At 55.8% G+C, this 27,551-nt stretch overlaps 1 protein-coding gene across 4 annotated transcripts in view; it reads right to left on the bottom strand.

The window, feature by feature from the left end:
• The window catches only part of LOC146870509 (leucine-rich repeat-containing protein 37B-like), a 1,537,525-nt gene that overhangs the window by 802,484 nt on the left and 707,490 nt on the right, over positions 1–27,551 (bottom strand). The gene's annotated exons all lie outside the window — the stretch shown is intronic.

The raw sequence follows: 27,551 nt of genomic DNA, 5'->3' as shown, positions 1-27,551 counted from the left end.
CCCCATATGTCTGTCCACTGCTGGGAGTCCTCTGCAGCCACCCCTCATATGTCTGTCCACTGCTGGTAGTGATATGCACCCACCCCCATATGTCTGGACACTGCTGGTAGTGATATGCACCCACCCCTCATATCTCTGTCCACTGCTGGGTGTCATATGCACCCACCCTCATATGTCTGGACACTGCTGGTAGTGATATGCACCCACCCCCATATGTCTGGACACTGCTGGGAGTCATATGCACCCACCCCTCATATCTCTGTCCACTGCTGGGAGTCATGTGCACCCATCCCCATATGTCTGGACACTGCTGGTAGTGATATGCACCCACCCCTCATATGTCTGTCCACTGCTGGTAGTGATATGCACCCACCCCTCATATGTCTGGACACTGCTGGTAGTGATATGCACTCGCCCCCAAATGTCTGGACACTGCTGGGAGTCATATGCACCCACCCCTCATATCTCTGTCCACTGCTGTGAGTCATATGCACCCACCCCCATATGTCTGGACACTGCTGGTAGTGATATGCACCCACCCCCATATGTCTGGACACTGCTGGGAGTCATATTGTAGGAAATGGGACCCCCGGCCGGCCAGGGCTTGCGCCACAGCCAGACAGAGACCACCACTCCTATGAAAGGTCGACCCCTGCTCGCCCTCTAGGCAACGCGGCGCTGGCAGCCAGGCCTATCTCGGAGGACATGTGAAGCATTTGCGCACGCACCCACCAACAACAACCTCCCGGGCCTCCCACAAAGGAACTCCACACCAAGTATATATATATGAAAAATAAATTCTGTATTAAGCAGGACACATAGGAACACACATCGTACAAGGTGCCAGGGGCACGGGTAGGGGCTTCGGGGAAGAAGGTACAGCACAGGGCCAAGGGACCACGGCCAGGAATCACATAGGGGACATCTGGTATTCAAGGGGGGAAAATAGGACAAGGTACACAACAACAGGAGCACCCGTAGAGGTGCAACACAGAATACGTGTAGGGATCACATTAGACCTGGTCCATGGCAATCCACAGGCCAGCGGGCCTTTCTGGGGCAAGGTGCCCAAGTGTCTCGATGTTCATGGCAGGGAGCCCGGGGCAAAGCTAAACGTAGCAGTGGCCCACTAAGTGCTGGGCCACTGAGGGACCCCGTGGGAGCCTTACCGGCCCTGGGGAAAAGGGTGCCAACGGGTGGGGCCACTCGGGCTCTGGGGGCAATGATACGGTGGAGCCTCTTGGGCTCTGGGGGCAATGCCACAGGTGGAGCCTCGCAGGGCTCAGACCATTGGGGGGGCACGCGGAGTCCCTCTCGGGGGACTGGGCTTCGTGGGAGGCCTCCTGGGCCTCGGGCACAACCGGAGATTCACTCGAGGGGGGGCGGACACCGACAACGTGTCCCGACGCCCCTCCTCCCTGGGGCTCGCAGCAGCACTCACCGGTTTTGGTGCGCCGGTCTCCTTCGCTGCGCCAGCCTTCTCCTTGTGCTCCGGGGCTCTCTCTCTCTCGGGAGCCCCGGGGAAGGTCAGCAGCTTCACGGGGGTATCGCAGGGGCGCGGAGTGAGCTCCCGCCGCTCCTGCTACGTCGTTTTCCTTCGGCCGGCCTCTCCTCCTTCTCCCGGGCCGGCAGCCAATCACGGCGCGGCCTGGGGGATGACGCCAGTGGGGAATCCCGGGCCGACAGCCAATACCAGCGCGGCCCGGGGATGACGTCACTAGGGTCCCGGGCGGCGGCGGTGAACTCGGGGAGAAATCGACGAGGAGTGGGCTCCCTCGTAAGGCACACGGGCAGGGAATAAAGCGAGGTAGGCACTCGCTGGGGGTATCGAACACTGGGAGCACGGGGTAGACGCCGGGTGGGCACCGGCTCGTTGAATGTAGCGCTACCAGCGCTGGTGCAGGAGTGAAGGACCCCAAAGCGGCAGGGGCAGGGAGCAGCGCTTCCAGGCGCTGGGCAGAAGGGACAGCGCTCCCCCAGCGCTAGATGCAGGCTACCAAAGTCCGTCGGTAGTCCAGGACCTCAAGGGGGCCCAACAGCGCCAAAGAGGGGAAGGGGCCATCCTTAGTCCAGGAGTAGGGCAGGGCCCAGGGAGGCTCGCCACCCCTGAGCCCCAGCAGCAGCAGCTCCGGGTAGATTCAAGTTGGAGAACAAGAACAAGTCCAGGGTGTCCCAGCACCCTTTTTATACACACATTCTTGGTCTGAAGGGGCAGGCAGGGGGAGAACCAGCTGGAACTGGTTATGGGGGATTCTTTACACTGGCCAGGCTAGGAACATCAGCCGCACCCCAGGGGGTGGAGCCAGCAGTGTCTGGGGAAAACCCAGCCTCATTCATGACACTCAAACCAGACGGTCAATCCACGAGCAGACCCAGGCTCACTCCTCCCCTCACATCAGTATGCTAAACACTCCATTCACCACCGGGCAGACCCTCCCAGATCCTGGGAGCCAGGCTCACCAGCCAGCCCCGGCCAATCATACGCCAGGCACATATTCCACAAATATGCCAACTTCCAAAAGAGGGACTTCTGCACTAGACACACTCATACCTCATATACCGTTGCGCAGCATTCAACCTCCCGAGTTCATCCATACCAGACTTGACCCTGCACACCCTACGCACCGGGAACTACTGAGGACTCATCCATTCCCCATGTATTCCTATGGAAGGGGAGGTCGCTCTCTCCTCACACTCACTCAGAGGGGGAATCACCATCCCCAGGTTACATATAGCATAAAAACTTCAGGGGCGGACCTGCCAGATGGGCCAGGTCCAACACACGTCCCTCCCAGCCCAAAGGCAGGGTAGACCAATCACTACCGTGATGGACTTCCCTGCTTGCAGGGCGATAGAACATGGACGTGGCCCGCGCTACCGAGCCACCCTCCAGTTCAACGCCTACCTGGACCGATAGACACACACAGGCTAAAAATGTGAAAAAAAATGAAAAACAATGAAGACATAGGCCCAACCAGGCTATCCTACTGGTACGCCTTAGTTGTCTGTGACTAGGACCAGGCCCTGGGCTCCCCAGATACCACTGGTCCCTGCTAATCCGGAGTGGGGGGTGGTAACCCCGGGCCCACAATAGCCCTTCTCCACTCCCTTTCTCAGGGTAGCCACGCCTACCACTGTTCCTTCCACCTAGGGTCCGCACCCTCAGGCTTGCCAGAGGTCACGGGCAAGAATGCCCCACCCTACCTCTACTTCTGAGGTTCCGCGTCCTCCCAGGGGGAACACCCTCAGAACACACCTTCCTATCAGTTTTGGAACTTCCTCCCTCCACTGGTCTTCCACCTGGGAACTAAGCGTTCAGCTCTCCCCAAGGCAAGCCGCAGCAGCGCCAGCGGTCTCCCTTGTCCAGGATACAACTTAACATAAATTCAATAAAACGAGCCGCGGCAGCACTAGCCGGTCTCAAGGTTCAGCTCTCCCCAAGGCAAGCCGCGGCCGAGCCAGCAGGTCTTCCTTGTCCGGGATACAACTACCATAACTTTCACAAAACGAGCCGCGGCAGCGCCAGCAGGTCTCAAGGTTCAGCTCTCCCCAAGGCAAGCCGCGGCCGAGCCAGCAGGGCTTCCTTGTCCGGGATACAACTACCATAACTTTCACAAAACGAGCCGCGGCAGCGCCAGCAGGTCTCAATGTTCAGCTCTCCCCAAGGCAAGCCGCGGCCGAGCCAGCAGGTCTTCCTTGTCCAGGATACAACTTAACGTAAATTCAGCCAGGGCGACACCTGACGCCTAAACCATATTCAGCGGGGTACGGGGGGGACACCTGACGCATCAGACACATTCAGCGGTGCACGGAACACATGATGCCTCCAACACATTCAGCGGGGTAAGGAAGGACCCTGACGCATCAGACACATTCAGCGGTGCACGGAACACATGATGCCTCCAACACATTCAGCGCGGTAACGTCAATTCAGCCAGGGCGACACCTGACGCCTAAACCATATTCAGCGGGGTACGGGGGGGACACCTGACTCGAACACATCTTTCACAGAGCGGACATTTACGTAACCCCTTAAAACAATAATCTCCTTTCTTTGCGACCATGTACAATACAGAGTTTTGCAGGGAGGCCAGTTATCGTTGGGGTACTGCGCAAACACAAGTCCGGATCCCACTTCTGACACCAGTGTAGGAAATGGGACCCCCGGCCGGCCAGGGCTTGCGCCACAGCCAGACAGAGACCACCACTCCTATGAAAGGTCGACCCCTGCTCGCCCTCTAGGCAACGCGGCGCTGGCAGCCAGGCCTATCTCGGAGGACATGTGAAGCATTTGCGCACGCACCCACCAACAACAACCTCCCGGGCCTCCCACAAAGGAACTCCACACCAAGTATATATATATGAAAAATAGATTCTGTATTAAGCAGGACACATAGGAACACACATCGTACAAGGTGCCAGGGGCACGGGTAGGGGCTTCGGGGAAGAAGGTACAGCACAGGGCCAAGGGACCACGGCCAGGAATCACATAGGGGACATCTGGTATTCAAGGGGGGAAAATAGGACAAGGTACACAACAACAGGAGCACCCGTAGAGGTGCAACACAGAATACGTGTAGGGATCACATTAGACCTGGTCCATGGCAATCCACAGGCCAGCGGGCCTTTCTGGGGCAAGGTGCCCAAGTGTCTCGATGTTCATGGCAGGGAGCCCGGGGCAAAGCTAAACGTAGCAGTGGCCCACTAAGTGCTGGGCCACTGAGGGACCCCGTGGGAGCCTTACCGGCCCTGGGGAAAAGGGTGCCAACGGGTGGGGCCACTCGGGCTCTGGGGGCAATGATACGGTGGAGCCTCTTGGGCTCTGGGGGCAATGCCACAGGTGGAGCCTCGCAGGGCTCAGACCATTGGGGGGGCACGCGGAGTCCCTCTCGGGGGACTGGGCTTCGTGGGAGGCCTCCTGGGCCTCGGGCACAACCGGAGATTCACTCGAGGGGGGGCGGACACCGACAACGTGTCCCGACGCCCCTCCTCCCTGGGGCTCGCAGCAGCACTCACCGGTTTTGGTGCGCCGGTCTCCTTCGCTGCGCCAGCCTTCTCCTTGTGCTCCGGGGCTCTCTCTCTCTCGGGAGCCCCGGGGAAGGTCAGCAGCTTCACGGGGGTATCGCAGGGGCGCGGAGTGAGCTCCCGCCGCTCCTGCTACGTCGTTTTCCTTCGGCCGGCCTCTCCTCCTTCTCCCGGGCCGGCGGCCAATCACGGCGCGGCCTGGGGGATGACGCCAGTGGGGAATCCCGGGCCGGCAGCCAATACCAGCGCGGCCCGGGGATGACGTCACTAGGGTCCCGGGCGGCGGCGGTGAACTCGGGGAGAAATCGACGAGGAGTGGGCTCCCTCGTAAGGCACACGGGCAGGGAATAAAGCGAGGTAGGCACTCGCTGGGGGTATCGAACACTGGGAGCACGGGGTAGACGCCGGGTGGGCACCGGCTCGTTGAATGTAGCGCTACCAGCGCTGGTGCAGGAGTGAAGGACCCCAAAGCGGCAGGGGCAGGGAGCAGCGCTTCCAGGCGCTGGGCAGAAGGGACAGCGCTCCCCCAGCGCTAGATGCAGGCTACCAAAGTCCGTCAGTAGTCCAGGACCTCAAGGGGGCCCAACAGCGCCAAAGAGGGGAAGGGGCCATCCTTAGTCCAGGAGTAGGGCAGGGCCCAGGGAGGCTCGCCACCCCTGAGCCCCAGCAGCAGCAGCTCCGGGTAGATTCAAGTTGGAGAACAAGAACAAGTCCAGGGTGTCCCAGCACCCTTTTTATACACACATTCTTGGTCTGAAGGGGCAGGCAGGGGGAGAACCAGCTGGAACTGGTTATGGGGGATTCTTTACACTGGCCAGGCTAGGAACATCAGCCGCACCCCAGGGGGTGGAGCCAGCAGTGTCTGGGGAAAACCCAGCCTCATTCATGACACTCAAACCAGACGGTCAATCCACAAGCAGACCCAGGCTCACTCCTCCCCTCACATCAGTATGCTAAACACTCCATTCACCACCGGGCAGACCCTCCCAGATCCTGGGAGCCAGGCTCACCAGCCAGCCCCGGCCAATCATACGCCAGGCACATATTCCACAAATATGCCAACTTCCAAAAGAGGGACTTCTGCACTAGACACACTCATACCTCATATACCGTTGCGCAGCATTCAACCTCCCGAGTTCATCCATACCAGACTTGACCCTGCACACCCTACGCACCGGGAACTACTGAGGACTCATCCATTCCCCATGTATTCCTATGGAAGGGGAGGTCGCTCTCTCCTCACACTCACTCAGAGGGGGAATCACCATCCCCAGGTTACATATAGCATAAAAACTTCAGGGGCGGACCTGCCAGATGGGCCAGGTCCAACACATATGCACCCACCCCCATATGTCTGTCCACTGCTGGTAGTGATATGCACCCACCCCTCATATGTCTGTCCACTGCTGGGAGTCCTCTGCACGCACCCCTCATATGTCTCTCCACTGCTGGTAGTGATATGCACCCACCCCATATGTCTAGACACTGCTGGTAGTGATATGCACCCACCCCTCATATCTCTGTCCACTGCTGGGAGTCATATGCACCCACCCCCCATATGTCTGGACACGGCTGGTAGTGATATGCACCCACCCCCATATGTCTGGACACTGCTGGGAGTCATATGCACCCACCCCTCATATCTCTGTCCACTGCTGGGAGTCATGTGCACCCACCCCCATATGGCTGGACACTGCTGGTAGTGATATGCACCCACCCCCATATGTCTGTCCACTGCTGGGAGTCATATGCACCCACCCCCATATGTCTGGACACTGCTGGTAGTGATATGCACCCACCCCCATATGTCTGTCCACTGCTGGGAGTCATATGCACCCACCCCTCATATCTGTCCACTGCTGGGAATTATATGCACCCACCCCCATATGTCTGGACACTGCTGGTAGTGATATGCACCCACCCCATATGTCTGTCCACTGCTGGGAGTAATATGCACCCACACCCATATGTCTGGACACTGCTGGTAGGGATATGCACCCACCCCCATATGTCTGTCCACTGCTGGGAGTCCTCTGCACCCACCCCTCGTATGTCTGTCGACTGCTGGTAGTGATATGCACCCACCCTCATATGTCTGGACACTGCTGGGAGTCATATGCACCCACCCCTCATATCTCTGTCCACTGCTGGGAGTCATATGCACCCACCCCCATATGTCTGGACACTGCTGGTAGTGATATGCACCCACCCCTCATATGTCTGTCCACGGCTTGTAGTGATATGCACCCACCCCTCATATGTCTGGACACTGCTGGGAGTCATATGCACCCACCCCCATGTCTGGACACTGCTGGGAGTCATATGCACCCACCCCTCATATCTCTATCCGCTGCTGGGAGTCATATGCACCCACCCCTCATATCTCTGTCCACTGCTGGGAGTCATATGCACCCACCCCCATATGTCTGGACACTGCTGGTAGTGATATGCACCCACCCCTCATATCTCTGTCCACTGCTGGGAGTCATATGCACCCACCCCCATATGTCTGGACACTGCTGGGAGTCATATGCACCCACCCCCATATGTTTGGACACTGCTGGGAGTCATATGCACCCACCCCCAAGTCTGAACACTGCTGGGAGTCATATGCACCCACCCCTCATATCTGTCCACTGCTGGGAGTCATATGCACCCACCCCCCATGTGTCTGTCCACTGCTGGGAGTCCTCTGCACCCACCCCTCATATGTCTGTCCACTGCTGGGTGTCATATGCACCCACCCCCATATGTCTGGACACTGCTGGTGGTGATATGCACCCACCCCCATATGTCTGGACACTGCTGGTAGTGATACGCACCCACCCCCATATGTCTGTCCACTGCTGGGAGTACTCTGCACCCACCCCTCATGTCTGTCCACTGCTGGTAGTGATATGCACCCACCCCCATATGTCTGGACACTGCTGGTAGTGATATGCACCCACCCCCATATGTCTGTCCACTGCTGGGAGTCCTCTGCACCCACCCCTCATATGTCTGTCCACTGCTGGGAGTCATATGCACCCACCCCTATATGTCTGGACACTGCTGGTAGTGATATGCACCCACCCCCATATGTCTGGACACTGCTGGGAGTCATATGCACCCACCCCCATATGTCTGTCCACTGCTGGTAGTGATATGCACCCACCCCTCATACGTCTGTCCACTGCTGGGTGTCATATGCACCCACACCCATATGTCTGGACACTGCTGGTGGTGATATGCACCCACCCCCATATGTCTGGACACTGCTGGTAGTGATATGCACCCACCCCCATTTGTCTGTCCACTGCTGGGAGTCCTCTGCACCCACCCCTCATATGTCTGTCCACTGCTGGTAGTGATATGCACCCACCCCCATATGTCTGGACACTGCTGGTAGTGATATGCACCCACCCCTCATATCTCTGTCCACTGCTGGGAGTCATATGCATCCACCCCCATATGTCTGGACACGGCTGGTAGTGATATGCACCCACCCCCATATGTCTGGACACTGCTGGGGGTCATATGCACCCACCCCCATAAGTCTGTCCACTGCTTGTAGTGATATGCACCCACCCCCATATGTCTGTCCACTGCTGGGAGTCCTCTGCACCCACCCCTCATAAGTCTGTCCACTGCTGGGAGTCATATGCAACCACCCCCCTATGTCTGGACACTGCTGGTAGTGATATGCACCCACCCCCATATGTCTGGACACTGCTGGGAGTCATATGCACCCACCCCCATATGTCTGTCCACTGCTGGTAGTGATATGCACCCACCCCTCATATCTCTGTCCACTGCTGGGAGTCATATGCACCCACCCCCATATGTCTGGACACTGCTGGTAGTGATATGCACCCACCCCCATATGTCTGGACACTGCTGGGAGTCATATGCACCCACCCCCAATGTCTGTCCACTGCTGGTAGTGATATGCACCCACCCCTCATATGTCTGTCCACTGCTGGGAGTCATATGCATCCACCCCCATATGTCTGGACACTGCTGATAGTGATATGCACCCACCCCCATATGTCTGTCCACTGCTGGGAGTCCTCTGCACCCACCCCTCATATGTCTGTCCACTGCTGGTAGTGATATGCACCCACCCCCATATGTCTGGACACTGCTGGTAGTGATATGCACCCACCCCTCATATCTCTGTCCACTGCTGCGAGTCATATGCACCCACCCCCATATGTCTGGACACTGCTGGTAGTGATATGCACCCACCCCCATATGTCTGGACACTGCTGGTAGTGATATGCACCCACCCCCATATGTCTGGACACTGTTGGTAGTGATATGCACCCACCCCCATATGTCTGTCCACTGCTGGTAGTGACATGCACCCACCCACATATGTCTGTCCACTGCTGGTAGTGATATGCACCCACCCCTAATATATCTGTCCACTGCTGGGAGTCATATGCACCCACCCCCATATGTCTGGACACTGCTGGTAGTGATATGCACCAACCCCCATATGTCTGGACACTGCTGGGAGTCATATGCACCCACCCCCATATGTCTGTCCACTGCTTGTAGTGATATGCACCCACCCCCATATGTCTGTCCACTGCTGGGAGTCCTCTGCACCCACCCCTCATATGTCTGTCCACTGCTGGTAGTGATATGCACCCACCCTCATATGTCTGGACACTGCTGGTAGTGATATGCACCCACCCCTCATATCTCTGTCCACTGCTGGGAGTCATATGCACCCACCCCCATATGTCTGGACACTGCTGGTAGTGATATGCACCCACCCCCATATGTCTGGACACTGCTGGGAGTCATATGCACCCACCCCCATATGTCTGTCCACTGCTTGTAGTGATATGCACCCACCCCCATATGTCTGTCCACTGCTGGGAGTCCTCTGCACCCACCCCTCATATGTCTGTCCACTGCTGGGTGTCATATGCACCCACCCCCATATGTCTGGACACTGCTGGTGGTGATATGCACCCACCCCCATATGTCTGGACACTGCTGGGAGTCCTCTGTACCCACCCCTCATATGTCTGTCCACTGCTGGTAGTGATATGCACCCACCCCCATATGTCTGGACACTGCTGGTAGTGATATGCACCCACCCCTCATATCTCTGTCCACTGCTGGGAGTCATATGCATCCACCCCCATATGTCTGGACACGGCTGGGAGTCATATGCACCCACCCCCATATGTCTGTCCACTGCTTGTAGTGATATGCACCCACCCCCATATGTCTGTCCACTGCTGGGAGTCCTCTGCACCCACCCCTCATAAGTCTGTCCACTGCTGGTACTGATATGCACCCACCCCCATATGTCTGGACACTGCTGGTAGTGATATGCACCCACCCCTCATATCTCTGTCCACTGCTGGGAGTCATATGCACCCACCCCCCTATGTCTGGACACTGCTGGTAGTGATATGCACCCACCCCCATATGTCTGGACACTGCTGGGAGACATATGCACCCACCCCCCATATGTCTGTCCACTGCTGGTAGTGATATGCACCCACCCCTCATATGTCTGCCCACTGCTGGGAGTCATATGCACCCACCCCCATATGTCTGGACACTGCTGGTAATTATATGCACCCACCCCCATATGTCTGTCCACTGCTGGGAGTCATATGCACCCACCCCCATATGTCTGTCCACTGCTGGTAGTGATATGCACCCACCCCTCATATGTCTGTCCACTGCTGGTAGTGATATGCACCCACCCCTCATACGTCTGTCCACTGCTGGGAGTCCTCTGCACCCACCCCTCATATGTCTGTCCACTGCTGGTAGTGATATGCACCCACCCTCATATGTCTGTCCACTGCTTGTAGTGATATGCACCCACCCCCATATGTCTGTCCACTGCTGGGAGTCATATGCACCCACCCCCATATGTCTGGACACTGCTGGTAGTGATATGAACCCACCCCCATAGGTCTGTCAACTGCTGGGAGTCATATGCACCCACCCCCATATGTCTGGACACTGCTGGTAGTGATATGCACCCACCCCCATATGTCGGTCCACTGCTGGGAGTCATATGCACCCATCCCCATATGTCTGTCCACTGCTGGTAGTGATATGCACCCACCCCTCATGTCTGTCCACTGCTGGGAGTCATATGCACCCACCCCCATATGTCTGGACACTGCTGGTAGTGATATGCACCCACCCCCGTATGTCTGGACACTGCTGGGAGTCATATGCACACACCCCTCATATCTCTGTCCACTGCTGGGAGTCATATGCACCCACCCCCATATGTCTGGACACTGCTGGTAGTGATATGCACCCACCCCCATATGTCTGTCCACTGCTGGGAGTCATATGCACCCACCCGCATATGTCTGTCCACTGCTGGTAGTGATATGCACCCACCCCTCATATGTCTGTCCACTGCTGGTAGTGATATGCACCCACCCCTCATATGTCTGTCCACTGCTGGGAGTCCTCTGCACCCACCCCTCATATGTCTGACCACTGCTGGTAGTGATATGCACCCACCCTCATATGTCTGTCCACTGCTTGTAGTGATATGCACCCACCCCCATATGTCTGGACACTGCTGGTAGTGATATGAACCCACCCCCATATGTCTGTCCACTGCTGGGAGTCATATGCACCCACCCCCATATGTCTGGACACTGCTGGTAGTGATATGCACCCACCCCCATATGTCGGTCCACTGCTGGGAGTCATATGCACCCATCCCCATATGTCTGTCCACTGCTGGTAGTGATATGCACCCACCCCTCATATGTCTGTCCACTGCTGGGAGTCATATGCACCCACCCCCATATGTCTGGACACTACTGGTAGTGATATGCACCCACCCCCGTAAGTCTGTCCACTGCTGGGAGTCATATGCACCCACCCCCATATGTCTGGACACTGCTGGTAGTGATATGCACCCACCCCCATATGTCTGTCCACTGCTGGGCATCATATGCACCCACCCCCATATGTCTGGACACTGCTGGTAGTGATATGCACCCACCTCCATATGTCTGTCCACTGCTGGGAGTCCTCTGCACCCACCCCTCATATGTCTGTCCACTGCTGGTAGTGATATGCACCCACCCCCATATGTCTGGACACTGCTGGTAGTGATATGCACCCACCCCCATATGTCTGTCCACTGCTGGGAGTCATATCCACCCACCCCCATATGTCTGGACACTGCTGGTAGTGATATGCATCCACCCCCATATGTCTGTCCACTGCTGGGAGTCCTCTGCAGCCACCCCTCATATGTCTGTCCACTGCTGGTAGTGATATGCACCCACCCCCATATGTCTGGACACTGCTGGTAGTGATATGCACCCACCCCTCATATCTCTGTCCACTGCTGGGTGTCATATGCACCCACCCTCATATGTCTGGACACTGCTGGTAGTGATATGCACCCACCCCCATATGTCTGGACACTGCTGGGAGTCATATGCACCCACCCCTCATATCTCTGTCCACTGCTGGGAGTCATGTGCACCCATCCCCATATGTCTGGACACTGCTGGTAGTGATATGCACCCACCCCTCATATGTCTGTCCACTGCTGGTAGTGATATGCACCCACCCCTCATATGTCTGGACACTGCTGGTAGTGATATGCACTCGCCCCCAAATGTCTGGACACTGCTGGGAGTCATATGCACCCACCCCTCATATCTCTGTCCACTGCTGTGAGTCATATGCACCCACCCCCATATGGCTGGACACTGCTGGTAGTGATATGCACCCACCCCCATATGTCTGGACACTGCTGGGAGTCATATGCACCCACCCCCATATGTCTGTCCACTGCTGGTAGGGATATGCACCCACCCCTCATATGTCTGTCCACTGCTGGGAGTCCTCTGCACGCACCCCTCATATGTCTCTCCACTGCTGGTAGTGATATGCACCCACCCCATATGTCTAGACACTGCTGGGAGTCATATGCACCCACCCCCATATGTCTGTCCACTGCTGGTAGGGATATGCACCCACCCCTCATATGTCTGTCCACTGCTGGGAGTCCTCTGCACGCACCCCTCATATGTCTCTCCACTGCTGGTAGTGATATGCACCCACCCCATATGTCTAGACACTGCTGGTAGTGATATGCACCCACCCCTCATATCTCTGTCCACTGCTGGGAGTCATATGCACCCACCCCCCATATGTCTGGACACGGCTGGTAGTGATATGCACCCACCCCCATATGTCTGGACACTGCTGGGAGTCATATGCACCCACCCCTCATATCTCTGTCCACTGCTGGGAGTCATGTGCACCCACCCCCATATGGCTGGACACTGCTGGTAGTGATATGCACCCACCCCCATATGTCTGTCCACTGCTGGGAGTCATATGCACCCACCCCCATATGTCTGGACACTGCTGGTAGTGATATGCACCCACCCCCATATGTCTGTCCACTGCTGGGAGTCATATGCACCCACCCCTCATATCTGTCCACTGCTGGGAATTATATGCACCCACCCCCATATGTCTGGACACTGCTGGTAGTGATATGCACCCACCCCATATGTCTGTCCACTGCTGGGAGTAATATGCACCCACACCCATATGTCTGGACACTGCTGGTAGTGATATGCACCCACCCCCATATGTCTGTCCACTGCTGGGAGTCCTCTGCACCCACCCCTCGTATGTCTGTCCACTGCTGGTAGTGATATGCACCCACCCTCATATGTCTGGACACTGCTGGGAGTCATATGCACCCACCCCTCATATCTCTGTCCACTGCTGGGAGTCATATGCACCCACCCTCATATGTCTGGACACTGCTGGTAGTGATATGCACCCACCCCTCATATGTCTGTCCACGGCTTGTAGTGATATGCACCCACCCCTCATATGTCTGGACACTGCTGGGAGTCATATGCACCCACCCCCATGTCTGGACACTGCTGGGAGTCATATGCACCCACCCCTCATATCTCTATCCGCTGCTGGGAGTCATATGCACCCACCCCTCATATCTCTGTCCACTGCTGGGAGTCATATGCACCCACCCCCATATGTCTGGACACTGCTGGTAGTGATATGCACCCACCCCTCATATCTCTGTCCACTGCTGGGAGTCATATGCACCCACCCCCAAATGTCTGGACACTGCTGGTAGTGATATGCACCCACCCCCATATGTCTGGACACTGCTGGGAGTCATATGCACCCACCCCTCATATCTCTGTCCACTGCTGGGAGTCATATGCACCCACCCCCATATGTCTGGACACTGCTGGGAGTCATATGCACCCACCCCCATATGTTTGGACACTGCTGGGAGTCATATGCACCCACCCCCAAGTCTGAACACTGCTGGGAGTCATATGCACCCACCCCTCATATCTGTCCACTGCTGGGAGTCATATGCACCCACCCCCCATATGTCTGTCCACTGCTGGGAGTCCTCTGCACCCACCCCTCATATGTCTGTCCACTGCTGGGTGTCATATGCACCCACCCCCATATGCCTGGACACTGCTGGTGGTGATATGCACCCACCCCCCTATGTCTGGACACTGCTGGTAGTGATATGCACCCACCCCCATATGTCTGTCCACTGCTGGGAGTACTCTGCACCCACCCCTCATGTCTGTCCACTGCTGGTAGTGATATGCACCCACCCCCATATGTCTGGACACTGCTGGTAGTGATATGCACCCACCCCCATATGTCTGTCCACTGCTGGGAGTCCTCTGCACCCACCCCTCATATGTCTGTCCACTGCTGGGAGTCATATGCACCCACCCCTATATGTCTGGACACTGCTGGTAGTGATATGCACCCACCCCCATATGTCTGGACACTGCTGGGAGTCATATGCACCCACCCCCATATGTCTGTCCACTGCTGGTAGTGATATGCACCCACCCCTCATACGTCTGTCCACTGCTGGGTGTCATATGCACCCACACCCATATGTCTGGACACTGCTGGTGGTGATATGCACCCACCCCCATATGTCTGGACACTGCTGGTAGTGATATGCACCCACCCCCATTTGTCTGTCCACTGCTGGGAGTCCTCTGCACCCACCCCTCATATGTCTGTCCACTGCTGGTAGTGATATGCACCCACCCCCATATGTCTGGACACTGCTGGTAGTGATATGCACCCACCCCTCATATCTCTGTCCACTGCTGGGAGTCATATGCATCCACCCCCATATGTCTGGACACGGCTGGTAGTGATATGCACCCACCCCGTATGTCTGGACACTGCTGTGGGTCATATGCACCCACCCCCATAAGTCTGTCCACTGCTTGTAGTGATATGCACCCACCCCATATGTCTGTCCACTGCTGGGAGTCCTCTGCACCCACCCCTCATAAGTCTGTCCACTGCTGGGAGTCATATGCAACCACCCCCCTATGTCTGGACACTGCTGGTATTGATATGCACCCACCCCCATATGTCTGGACACTGCTGGGAGTCATATGCACCCACCCCCCATATGTCTGTCCACTGCTGGTAGTGATATGCACCCACCCCTCATATCTCTGTCCACTGCTGGGAGTCATATGCACCCACCCCCATATGTCTGGACACTGCTGGTAGTGATATGCACCCACCCCCATGTGTCTGGACACTGCTGGGAGTCATATGCACCCACCCCCAATGTCTGTCCACTGCTAGTAGTGATATGCACCCACCCCTCATATGTCTGTCCACTGCTGGGAGTCATATGCATCCACCCCCATATGTCTGGACACTGCTGGTAGTGATATGCACCCACCCTCATATGTCTGGACACTGCTGGTAGTGATATGCACCCACCCCCATATGTCTGTCCACTGCTGGGAGTCCTCTGCACCCACCCCTCATATGTCTGTCCACTGCTGGTAGTGATATGCACCCACCCCCATATGTCTGGACACTGCTGGTATTGATATGCACCCACCCCTCATATCTCTGTCCACTGCTGCGAGTCATATGCACCCACCCCCATATGTCTGGACACTGCTGGTAGTGATATGCACCCACCCCCATATGTCTGGACACTGCTGGTAGTGATATGCACCCACCCCCATATGTCTGGACACTGTTGGTAGTGATATGCACCCACCCCCATATGTCTGTCCACTGCTGGTAGTGACATGCACCCACCCACATATGTCTGTCCACTGCTGGTAGTGATATGCACCCACCCCTAATATATCTGTCCACTGCTGGGAGTCATATGCACCCACCCCCATATGTCTGGACACTGCTGGTAGTGATATGCACCAACCCCCATATGTCTGGACACTGCTGGGAGTCATATGCACCCACCCCCATATGTCTGTCCACTGCTTGTAGTGATATGCACCCACCCCCATATGTCTGTCCACTGCTGGGAGTCCTCTGCACCCACCCCTCATATGTCTGTCCACTGCTGGTAGTGATATGCACCCACCCTCATATGTCTGGACACTGCTGGTAGTGATATGCACCCACCCCTCATATCTCTGTCCACTGCTGGGAGTCATATGCACCCACCCCCATATGTCTGGACACTGGTGGTAGTGATATGCACCCACCCCCATATGTCTGGACACTGCTGGTAGTGATATGCACCCACCCCCATATGTCTGGACACTGCTGGGAGTCATATGCACCCACCCCCATATGTCTGTCCACTGCTGGGAGTCCTCTGCACCCACCCCTCATATGTCTGTCCACTGCTGGGTGTCATATGCACCCACCCCCATATGTCTGGACACTGCTGGGGGTGATATGCACCCACCCCCATATGTCTGGACACTGCTGGGAGTCCTCTGCACCCACCCCTCATGTGTCTGTCCACTGCTGGTAGTGATATGCACCCACCCCCATATGTCTGGACACTGCTGGGAGTCATATGCACCCACCCCCCATATGTCTGTCCACTGCTGGTAGTGATATGCACCCACCCCTCATATGTCTGTCCACTGCTGGGAGTCATATGCACCCACCCCCATATGTCTGGACACTGCTGGTAGTGATAAGCACCCACCCCCATATGTCTGGACACTGCTGGGAGTCATATGCACCCACTCCCCATGTCTGTCCACTGCTGGTAGTGATATGCACCCACCCCTCATATGTCTGTCCACTGCTGGGAGTCATATGCACCCACCCCCATATGTCTGGACACTGCTGGTAGTGATATGCACCCACCCCCATATGTCTGGACACTGCTGGTAGTGATATGCACCCACCCCCATATGTCTGTCCACTGCTGGGAGTCCTCTGCACCCACCCCTCATATGTCTGTCCACTGCTGGTAGTGATATGCACCCACCCCCATATGTCTGGACACTGCTGGTAGTGATATGCACCCACCCCTCATATCTCTGTCCACTGCTGCGAGTCATATGCACCCACCCCCATATGTCTGGACACTGCTGGTAGTGATATGCACCCACCCCCATATGTCTGGACACTGCTGGGAGTCATATGCACCCACTCCCCATGTCTGTCCACTGCTGGTAGTGATATGCACCCACCCCTCATATGTCTGTCCACTGCTGGGAGTCATATGCACCCACCCCCATATGTCTGGACACTGCTGGTAGTGATATGCACCCACCCCCATATGTCTGGACACTGCTGGTAGTGATATGCACCCACCCCCATATGTCTGTCCACTGCTGGGAGTCCTCTGCACCCACCCCTCATATGTCTGTCCACTGCTGGTAGTGATATGCATCCACCCCCATATTTCTGGACACTGCTGGTAGTGATATGCATCCACCCCCATATTTCTGGACACTGCTGGTAGTGATATGCACCCACCCCCATATGTCTGGACACTGTTGGTAGTGATATGCACCCACCCCCATATGTCTGTCCACTGCTGGTAGTGACATGCACCCACCCCCATATGTCTGTCCACTGCTTGTAGTGATATGCACCCACCCCCATATGTCTGTCCACTGCTGGGAGTCCTCTGCACCCACCCCTCATATCTCTGTCCACTGCTGGGAGTCATATGCATCCACCCCCATATGTCTGGACACGGCTGGTAGTGATATGCACCCACCCCCATATGTCTGGACACTGCTGGGGGTCATATGCACCCACCCCCATATGTCTGTCCACTGCTTGTAGTGATATGCACCCACCCCAATATGTCTGTCCACTGCTGGGAGTCATATGCACCCACCCCTCATATGTCTGTCCACTGCTGGTAGTGATATGCATCCACCCCCATATTTCTGGACACTGCTGGTAGTGATATGCACCCACCCCTCATATCTCTGGACACTGCTGGTAGTGATATGCACCCACCCCCATATGTCTGGACACTGCTGGGAGTCATATGCACCCACCCCCCATATGTCTGTCCACTGCTGGTAGTGATATGCACCCACCCCTCATATGTCTGTCCACTGCTGGGAGTCATATGCACCCACCCCCATATGTCTGGACACTGCTGGTAGTGATATGCACCCACCCCCATATGTCTGGACACTGCTGGGAGTCATATGCACCCACCCCCCATGTCTGTCCACTGCTGGTAGTGATATGCACCCACCCCTCATATGTCTGTCCACTGCTGGGAGTCATATGCACCCACCCCCATATGTCTGGACACTGCTGGTAGTGATATGCACCCACCCCCATATGTCTGGACACTGCTGGTAGTGATATGCACCCACCCCCATATGTCTGTCCACTGCTGGGAGTCCTCTGCACCCACCCCTCATATGTCTGTCCACTGCTGGTAGTGATATGCACCCACCCCCATATGTCTGGATACTGCTGGTAGTGATATGCACCCACCCCTCATATCTCTGTCCACTGCTGGGAGTCATATGCACCCACCCCCATATGTCTGGACACTGCTGGGAGTCATATGCACCCACCCCCATATGTTTGGACACTGCTGGGAGTCATATGCACCCACCCCCAAGTCTGAACACTGCTGGGAGTCATATGCACCCACCCCTCATATCTGTCCACTGCTGGGAGTCATATGCACCCACCCCCCATATGTCTGTCCACTGCTGAGAGTCCTCTGCACCCACCCCTCATATGTCTGTCCACTGCTGGGTGTCATATGCACCCACCCCCATATGTCTGGACACTGCTGGTGGTGATATGCACCCACCCCCATATGTCTGGACACTGCTGGTAGTGATATGCACCCACCCCCATATGTCTGTGCACTGCTGGGAGTACTCTGCACCCACCCCTCATGTCTGTCCACTGCTGGTAGTGATATGCACCCACCCCCATATGTCTGGACACTGCTGGTAGTGATATGCACCCACCCCCATATGTCTGTCCACTGCTGGGAGTCCTCTGCACCTACCCCTCATATGTCTGTCCACTGCTGGGAGTCATATGCACCCACCCCTATATGTCTGGACACTGCTGGTAGTGATATGCACCCACCCCCATATGTCTGGACACTGCTGGGAGTCATATGCACCCACCCCCATATGTCTGTCCACTGCTGGTAGTGATATGCACCCACCCCTCATACGTCTGTCCACTGCTGGGTGTCATATGCACCCACACCCATATGTCTGGACACTGCTGGTGGTGATATGCACCCACCCCCATATGTCTGGACACTGCTGGTAGTGATATGCACCCACCCCCATTTGTCTGTCCACTGCTGGGAGTCCTCTGCACCCACCCCTCATATGTCTGTCCACTGCTGGTAGTGATATGCACCCACCCCCATATGTCTGGACACTGCTGGTAGTGATATGCACCCACCCCTCATATCTCTGTCCACTGCTGGGAGTCATATGCATCCACCCCCATATGTCTGGACACGGCTGGTAGTGATATGCACCCACCCCCATATGTCTGGACACTGCTGGGGGTCATATGCACCCACCCCCATAAGTCTGTCCACTGCTTGTAGTGATATGCACCCACCCCCATATGTCTGTCCACTGCTGGGAGTCCTCTGCACCCACCCCTCATAAGTCTGTCCACTGCTGGGAGTCATATGCAACCACCCCCCTATGTCTGGACACTGCTGGTAGTGATATGCACCCACCCCCATATGTCTGGACACTGCTGGGAGTCATATGCACCCACCCCCCATATGTCTGTCCACTGCTGGTAGTGATATGCACCCACCCCTCATATCTCTGTCCACTGCTGGGAGTCATATGCACCCACCCCCATATGTCTGGACACTGCTGGTAGTGATATGCACCCACCCCCATATGTCTGGACACTGCTGGGAGTCATATGCACCCACCCCCAATGTCTGTCCACTGCTGGTAGTGATATGCACCCACCCCTCATATGTCTGTCCACTGCTGGGAGTCATATGCATCCACCCCCATATGTCTGGACACTGCTGGTAGTGATATGCACCCACCCCATATGTCTGGACACTGCTGGTAGTGATATGCACCCACCCCCATATGTCTATCCACTGCTGGGAGTCCTCTGCACCCACCCCTCATATGTCTGTCCACTGCTGGTAGTGATATGCACCCACCCCCATATGTCTGGACACTGCTGGTAGTGATATGCACCCACCCCTCATATCTCTGTCCACTGCTGCGAGTCATATGCACCCACCCCCATATGTCTGGACACTGCTGGTAGTGATATGCACCCACCCCCATATGTCTGGACACTGCTGGTAGTGATATGCACCCACCCCCATATGTCTGGACACTGTTGGTAGTGATATGCACCCACCCCCATATGTCTGTCCACTGCTGGTAGTGACATGCATCCACCCACATATGTCTGTCCACTGCTGGTAGTGATATGCACCCACCCCTAATATATCTGTCCACTGCTGGGAGTCATATGCACCCACTCCCATATGTCTGGACACTGCTGGTAGTGATATGCACCAACCCCCATATGTCTGGACACTGCTGGGAGTCATATGCACCCACCCCCATATGTCTGTCCACTGCTTGTAGTGATATGCACCCACCCCCATATGTCTGTCCACTGCTGGGAGTCCTCTGCACCCACCCCTCATATGTCTGTCCACTGCTGGTAGTGATATGCACCCACCCTCATTTGTCTGGACACTGCTGGTAGTGATATGCACCCACCCCTCATATCTCTGTCCACTGCTGGGAGTCATATGCACCCACCCCCATATGTCTGGACAGTGCTGGGAGTCATATGCACCCACCCCTCATATGTCTGTCCACTGCTGGGAGTCATATGCACCCACCCCCAAGTCTGAACACTGCTGGGAGTCATATGCACCCACCCCTCATATCTGTCCACTGCTGGGAGTCATATGCACCCACCCCCCATATGTCTGTCCACTGCTGGGAGTCCTCTGCACCCACCCCTCATATGTCTGTCCACTGCTGGGTGTCATATGCACCCACCCCCATATGTCTGGACACTGCTGGTGGTGATATGCACCCACCCACATATGTCTGGACACTGCTGGTAGTGATATGCACCCACCCCTCATATCTCTGTCCACTGCTGGGAGTCATATGCACCCACCCCCATATGTCTGGACACTGCTGGTAGTGATATGCACCAACCCCCATATGTCTGGACACTGCTGGGAGTCATATGCACCCACCCCCATATGTCTGTCCACTGCTTGTAGTGATATGCACCCACCCCCATATGTCTGTCCACTGCTGGGAGTCCTCTGCACCCACCCCTCATATGTCTGTCCACTGCTGGGTGTCATATGCACCCACCCCCATATGTCTGGACACTGCTGGTGGTGATATGCACCCACCCCCATATGTCTGGACACTGCTGGGAGTCATATGCACCCACCCCTCATATCTCTGTCCACTGCTGGGTGTCATATGCACCCACCCCCATATGTCTGGACACTGCTGGTAGTGATATGCACCCACCCCCATATGTCTGTCCACTGCTGGGAGTCATATGCACCCACCCCCATATGTCTGTCCACTGCTGGTAGTGATATGCACCCACCCCTCATATGTCTGTCCACTGCTGGTAGTGATATGCACCCACCCCTCATATGTCTGTCCACTGCTGGGAGTCCTCTGCACCCACCCCTCATATGTCTGTCCACTGCTGGTAGTGATATGCACCCACCCCTCATATGTCTGTCCACTGCTTGTAGTGATATGCACCCACCCCCCATATGTCTGGACACTGCTGGGAGTCATATGCACCCACCCCCATATGTCTGGACACTGCTGGGAGTCGCATGCACCCACCCCTCATATCTCTGTCCACTGCTGGGAGTCATATGCAACCACCCCTCATATGTCTGGACACTGCTGGTAGTGATATGCACCCACCCCCATATGTCTGGACACTGCTGGGAGTCATATGCACCCACCCCCAAGTCTGGACACTGCTGGGAGTCATATGCACCCACCCCCCATATGTCTGTCCACTGCTGGGAGTCCTCTGCACCCACCCCTCATATGTCTGTCCACTGCTGGGTGTCATATGCACCCACCCCCATATGTCTGGACACTGCTGGTGGTGATATGCACCCACCCCCATATGTCTGGACACTGCTGGTAGTGATATGCACCCACCCCCATATGTCTGTCCACTGCTGGGAGTACTCTGCACCCACCCCTCATGTTTGTCCACTGCTGGTAGTGATATGCACCCACCCCCATATGTCTGGACACGGCTGGTAGTGATACACTGCTGGGAGTCATATGCACCCACCCCCATATGTCTGTCCACTGCTTGTAGTGATATGCACCCACCCCCATATGTCTGTCCACTGCTGGGAGTCCTCTGCACCCACCCCTCATATGTCTGTCCACTGCTGGTAGTGATATGCATCCACCCCCATATTTCTGGACACTGCTGGTAGTGATATGCACCCACCCCTCATATCTCTGTCCACTGCTGGGAGTCATATGCACCCACCCCCATATGTCTGGACACGGCTGGTAGTGATATGCACCCACCCCCATATGTCTGGACACTGCTGGGGGTCATATGCACCCACCCCCATATGTCTGTCCACTGCTTGTAGTGATATGCACCCACCCCAATATGTCTGTCCACTGCTGGGAGTCATATGCACCCACCCCTCATATGTCTGTCCACTGCTGGTAGTGATATGCATCCACCCCCATATTTCTGGACACTGCTGGTAGTGATATGCACCCACCCCTCATATCTCTGGACACTGCTGGTAGTGATATGCACCCACCCCCATATGTCTGGACACTGCTGGGAGTCATATGCACCCACCCCCCATATGTCTGTCCACTGCTGGTAGTGATATGCACCCACCCCTCATATGTCTGTCCACTGCTGGGAGTCATATGCACCCACCCCCATATGTCTGGACACTGCTGGTAGTGATAAGCACCCACCCCCATATGTCTGGACACTGCTGGGAGTCATATGCACCCACTCCCCATGTCTGTCCACTGCTGGTAGTGATATGCACCCACCCCTCATATGTCTGTCCACTGCTGGGAGTCATATGCACCCACCCCCATATGTCTGGACACTGCTGGTAGTGATATGCACCCACCCCCATATGTCTGGACACTGCTGGTAGTGATATGCACCCACCCCCATATGTCTGTCCACTGCTGGGAGTCCTCTGCACCCACCCCTCATATGTCTGTCCACTGCTGGTAGTGATATGCACCCACCCCCATATGTCTGGACACTGCTGGTAGTGATATGCACCCACCCCTCATATCTCTGTCCACTGCTGCGAGTCATATGCACCCACCCCCATATGTCTGGACACTGCTGGTAGTGATATGCACCCACCCCCATATGTCTGGACACTGCTGGGAGTCATATGCACCCACTCCCCATGTCTGTCCACTGCTGGTAGTGATATGCACCCACCCCTCATATGTCTGTCCACTGCTGGGAGTCATATGCACCCACCCCCATATGTCTGGACACTGCTGGTAGTGATATGCACCCACCCCCATATGTCTGGACACTGCTGGTAGTGATATGCACCCACCCCCATATGTCTGTCCACTGCTGGGAGTCCTCTGCACCCACCCCTCATATGTCTGTCCACTGCTGGTAGTGATATGCATCCACCCCCATATTTCTGGACACTGCTGGTAGTGATATGCACCCACCCCTCATATCTCTGTCCACTGCTGGTAGTGATATGCACCCACCCCCATATGTCTGGACACTGTTGGTAGTGATATGCACCCACCCCCATATGTCTGTCCACTGCTGGTAGTGACATGCACCCACCCACATATGTCTGTCCACTGCTGGTAGTGATATGCACCCACCCCTCATATGTCTGTCCACTGCTGGGAGTCCTCTGCACACACCCCTCATATGTCTGTCCACTGCTGGTAGTGATATGCACCCACCCCTCATATGTCTGTCCACTGCTTGTAGTGATATGCACCCACCCCCCATATGTCTGGACACTGCTGGGAGTCATATGCACCCACCCCCATATGTCTGGACACTGCTGGGAGTCATATGCACCCACCCCTCATATCTCTGTCCACTGCTGGGAGTCATATGCACCCACCCCTCATATGTCTGGACACTGCTGGTAGTGATATGCACCCACCCCCATATGTCTGGACACTGCTGGGAGTCATATGCACCCACCCCCAAGTCTGGACACTGCTGGGAGTCATATGCACCCACCCCCCATATGTCTGTCCACTGCTGGGAGTCCTCTGCACCCACCCCTCATATGTCTGTCCACTGCTGGGTGTCATATGCACCCACCCCCATATGTCTGGACACTGCTGGTGGTGATATGCACCCACCCCCATATGTCTGGACACTGCTGGTAGTGATATGCACCCACCCCCATATGTCTGTCCACTGCTGGGAGTACTCTGTACCCACCCCTCATGTTTGTCCACTGCTGGTAGTGATATGCACCCACCCCCATATGTCTGGACACGGCTGGTAGTGATACACTGCTGGGAGTCATATGCACCCACCCCCATATGTCTGTCCACTGCTTGTAGTGATATGCACCCACCCCCATATGTCTGTCCACTGCTGGGAGTCCTCTGCACCCACCCCTCATATGTCTGTCCACTGCTGGTAGTGATATGCATCCACCCCCATATTTCTGGACACTGCTGGTAGTGATATGCACCCACCCCTCATATCTCTGTCCACTGCTGGGAGTCATATGCATCCACCCCCATATGTCTGGACACGGCTGGTAGTGATATGCACCCACCCCCATATGTCTGGACACTGCTGGGGGTCATATGCACCCACCCCCATATGTCTGTCCACTGCTTGTAGTGATATGCACCCACCCCAATATGTCTGTCCACTGCTGGGAGTCATATGCACCCACCCCTCATATGTCTGTCCACTGCTGGTAGTGATATGCATCCACCCCCATATTTCTGGACACTGCTGGTAGTGATATGCACCCACCCCTCATATCTCTGGACACTGCTGGTAGTGATATGCACCCACCCCCATATGTCTGGACACTGCTGGGAGTCATATGCACCCACCCCCCATATGTCTGTCCACTGCTGGTAGTGATATGCACCCACCCCTCATATGTCTGTCCACTGCTGGGAGTCATATGCACCCACCCCCATATGTCTGGACACTGCTGGTAGTGATATGCACCCACCCCCATATGTCTGGACACTGCTGGGAGTCATATGCACCCACCCCCCATGTCTGTCCACTGCTGGTAGTGATATGCACCCACCCCTCATATGTCTGTCCACTGCTGGGAGTCATATGCACCCACCCCCATATGTCTGGACACTGCTGGTAGTGATATGCACCCACCCCCATATGTCTGGACACTGCTGGTAGTGATATGCACCCACCCCCATATGTCTGTCCACTGCTGGGAGTCCTCTGCACCCACCCCTCATATGTCTGTCCACTGCTGGTAGTGATATGCACCCACCCCCATATGTCTGGACACTGCTGGTAGTGATATGCACCCACCCCTCATATCTCTGTCCACTGCTGCGAGTCATATGCACCCACCCCCATATGTCTGGACACTGCTGGTAGTGATATGCACCCACCCCCATATGTCTGGACACTGTTGGTAGTGATATGCACCCACCCCCATATGTCTGTCCACTGCTGGTAGTGACATGCACCCACCCACATATGTCTGTCCACTGCTGGTAGTGATATGCACCCACCCCTAATATATCTGTCCACTGCTGGGAGTCATATGCACCCACCCCCATATGTCTGGACACTGCTGGTAGTGATATGCACCAACCCCCATATGTCTGTCCACTGCTGGGTGTCATATGCACCCACCCCCATATGTCTGGACACTGCTGGGAGTCCTCTGCACCCACCCCTCATATGTCTGTCCACTGCTGGTAGTGATATGCACCCACCCCCATATGTCTGGACACTGCTGGTAGTGATATGCACCCACCCCTCATATCTCTGTCCACTGCTGGGAGTCATATGCACCCACCCCTCATATGTCTGTCCACTGCTGGGAGTCATATGCACCCACCCCCATGTGTCTGGACACTGCTGGTAGTGATATGCACCCACCCCCATATGTCTGGACACTGCTGGGAGTCATATGCACCCACCCCTCATATCTCTGTCCACTGCTGGGAGTCATATGCACCCACCCCCATATGTCTGGACACTGCTGGTAGTGATATGCACCCACCCCCATATGTCTGTCCACTGCTGGGAGTCATATGCACCCACCCGCATATGTCTGTCCACTGCTGGTAGTGATATGCACCCACCCCTCATATGTCTGTCCACTGCTGGTAGTGATATGCACCCACCCCTCATATGTCTGTCCACTGCTGGGAGTCCTCTGCACCCACCCCTCATATGTCTGTCCACTGCTGGTAGTGATATGCACCCACCCTCATATGCCTGTCCACTGCTGGGAGTCATATGCACCCACCCCCATATGTCTGGACACTGCTGGTAGTGATATGCACCCACCCCCATATGTCTGGACACTGCTGGGAGTCATATGCACCCACCCCCCATGTCTGTCCACTGCTGGTAGTGATATGCACCCACCCCTCATATGTCTGTCCACTGCTGGGAGTCATATGCACCCACCCCCATATGTCTGGACACTGCTGGTAGTGATATGCACCCACCCCCATATGTCTTGACACTGCTGGTAGTGATATGCACCCACCCCCATATGTCTGTCCACTGCTGGGAGTCCTCTGCACCCACCCCTCATATGTCTGTCCACTGCTGGTAGTGATATGCACCCACCCCCATATGTCTGGACACTGCTGGTAGTGATATGCACCCACCCCTCATATCTCTGTCCACTGCTGCGAGTCATATGCACCCACCCCCATATGTCTGGACACTGCTGGTAGTGATATGCACCCACCCCCATATGTCTGGACACTGTTGGTAGTGATATGCACCCACCCCCATATGTCTGTCCACTGCTGGTAGTGACATGCACCCACCCACATATGTCTGTCCACTGCTGGTAGTGATATGCACCCACCCCTAATATATCTGTCCACTGCTGGGAGTCATATGCACCCACCCCCATATGTCTGGACACTGCTGGTAGTGATATGCACCAACCCCCATATGTCTGTCCACTGCTGGGTGTCATATGCACCCACCCCCATATGTCTGGACACTGCTGGTGGTGATATGCA

Source organism: Triturus cristatus, chromosome 1_1 (assembly GCF_964204655.1).
Source record: "Triturus cristatus chromosome 1_1, aTriCri1.1, whole genome shotgun sequence".
NCBI lineage: Eukaryota > Metazoa > Chordata > Amphibia > Caudata > Salamandridae > Triturus > Triturus cristatus.
The sequence above is the reverse complement of the archived record's forward strand: the minus strand, read 5'-3'. Positions and strand labels throughout refer to the sequence as shown.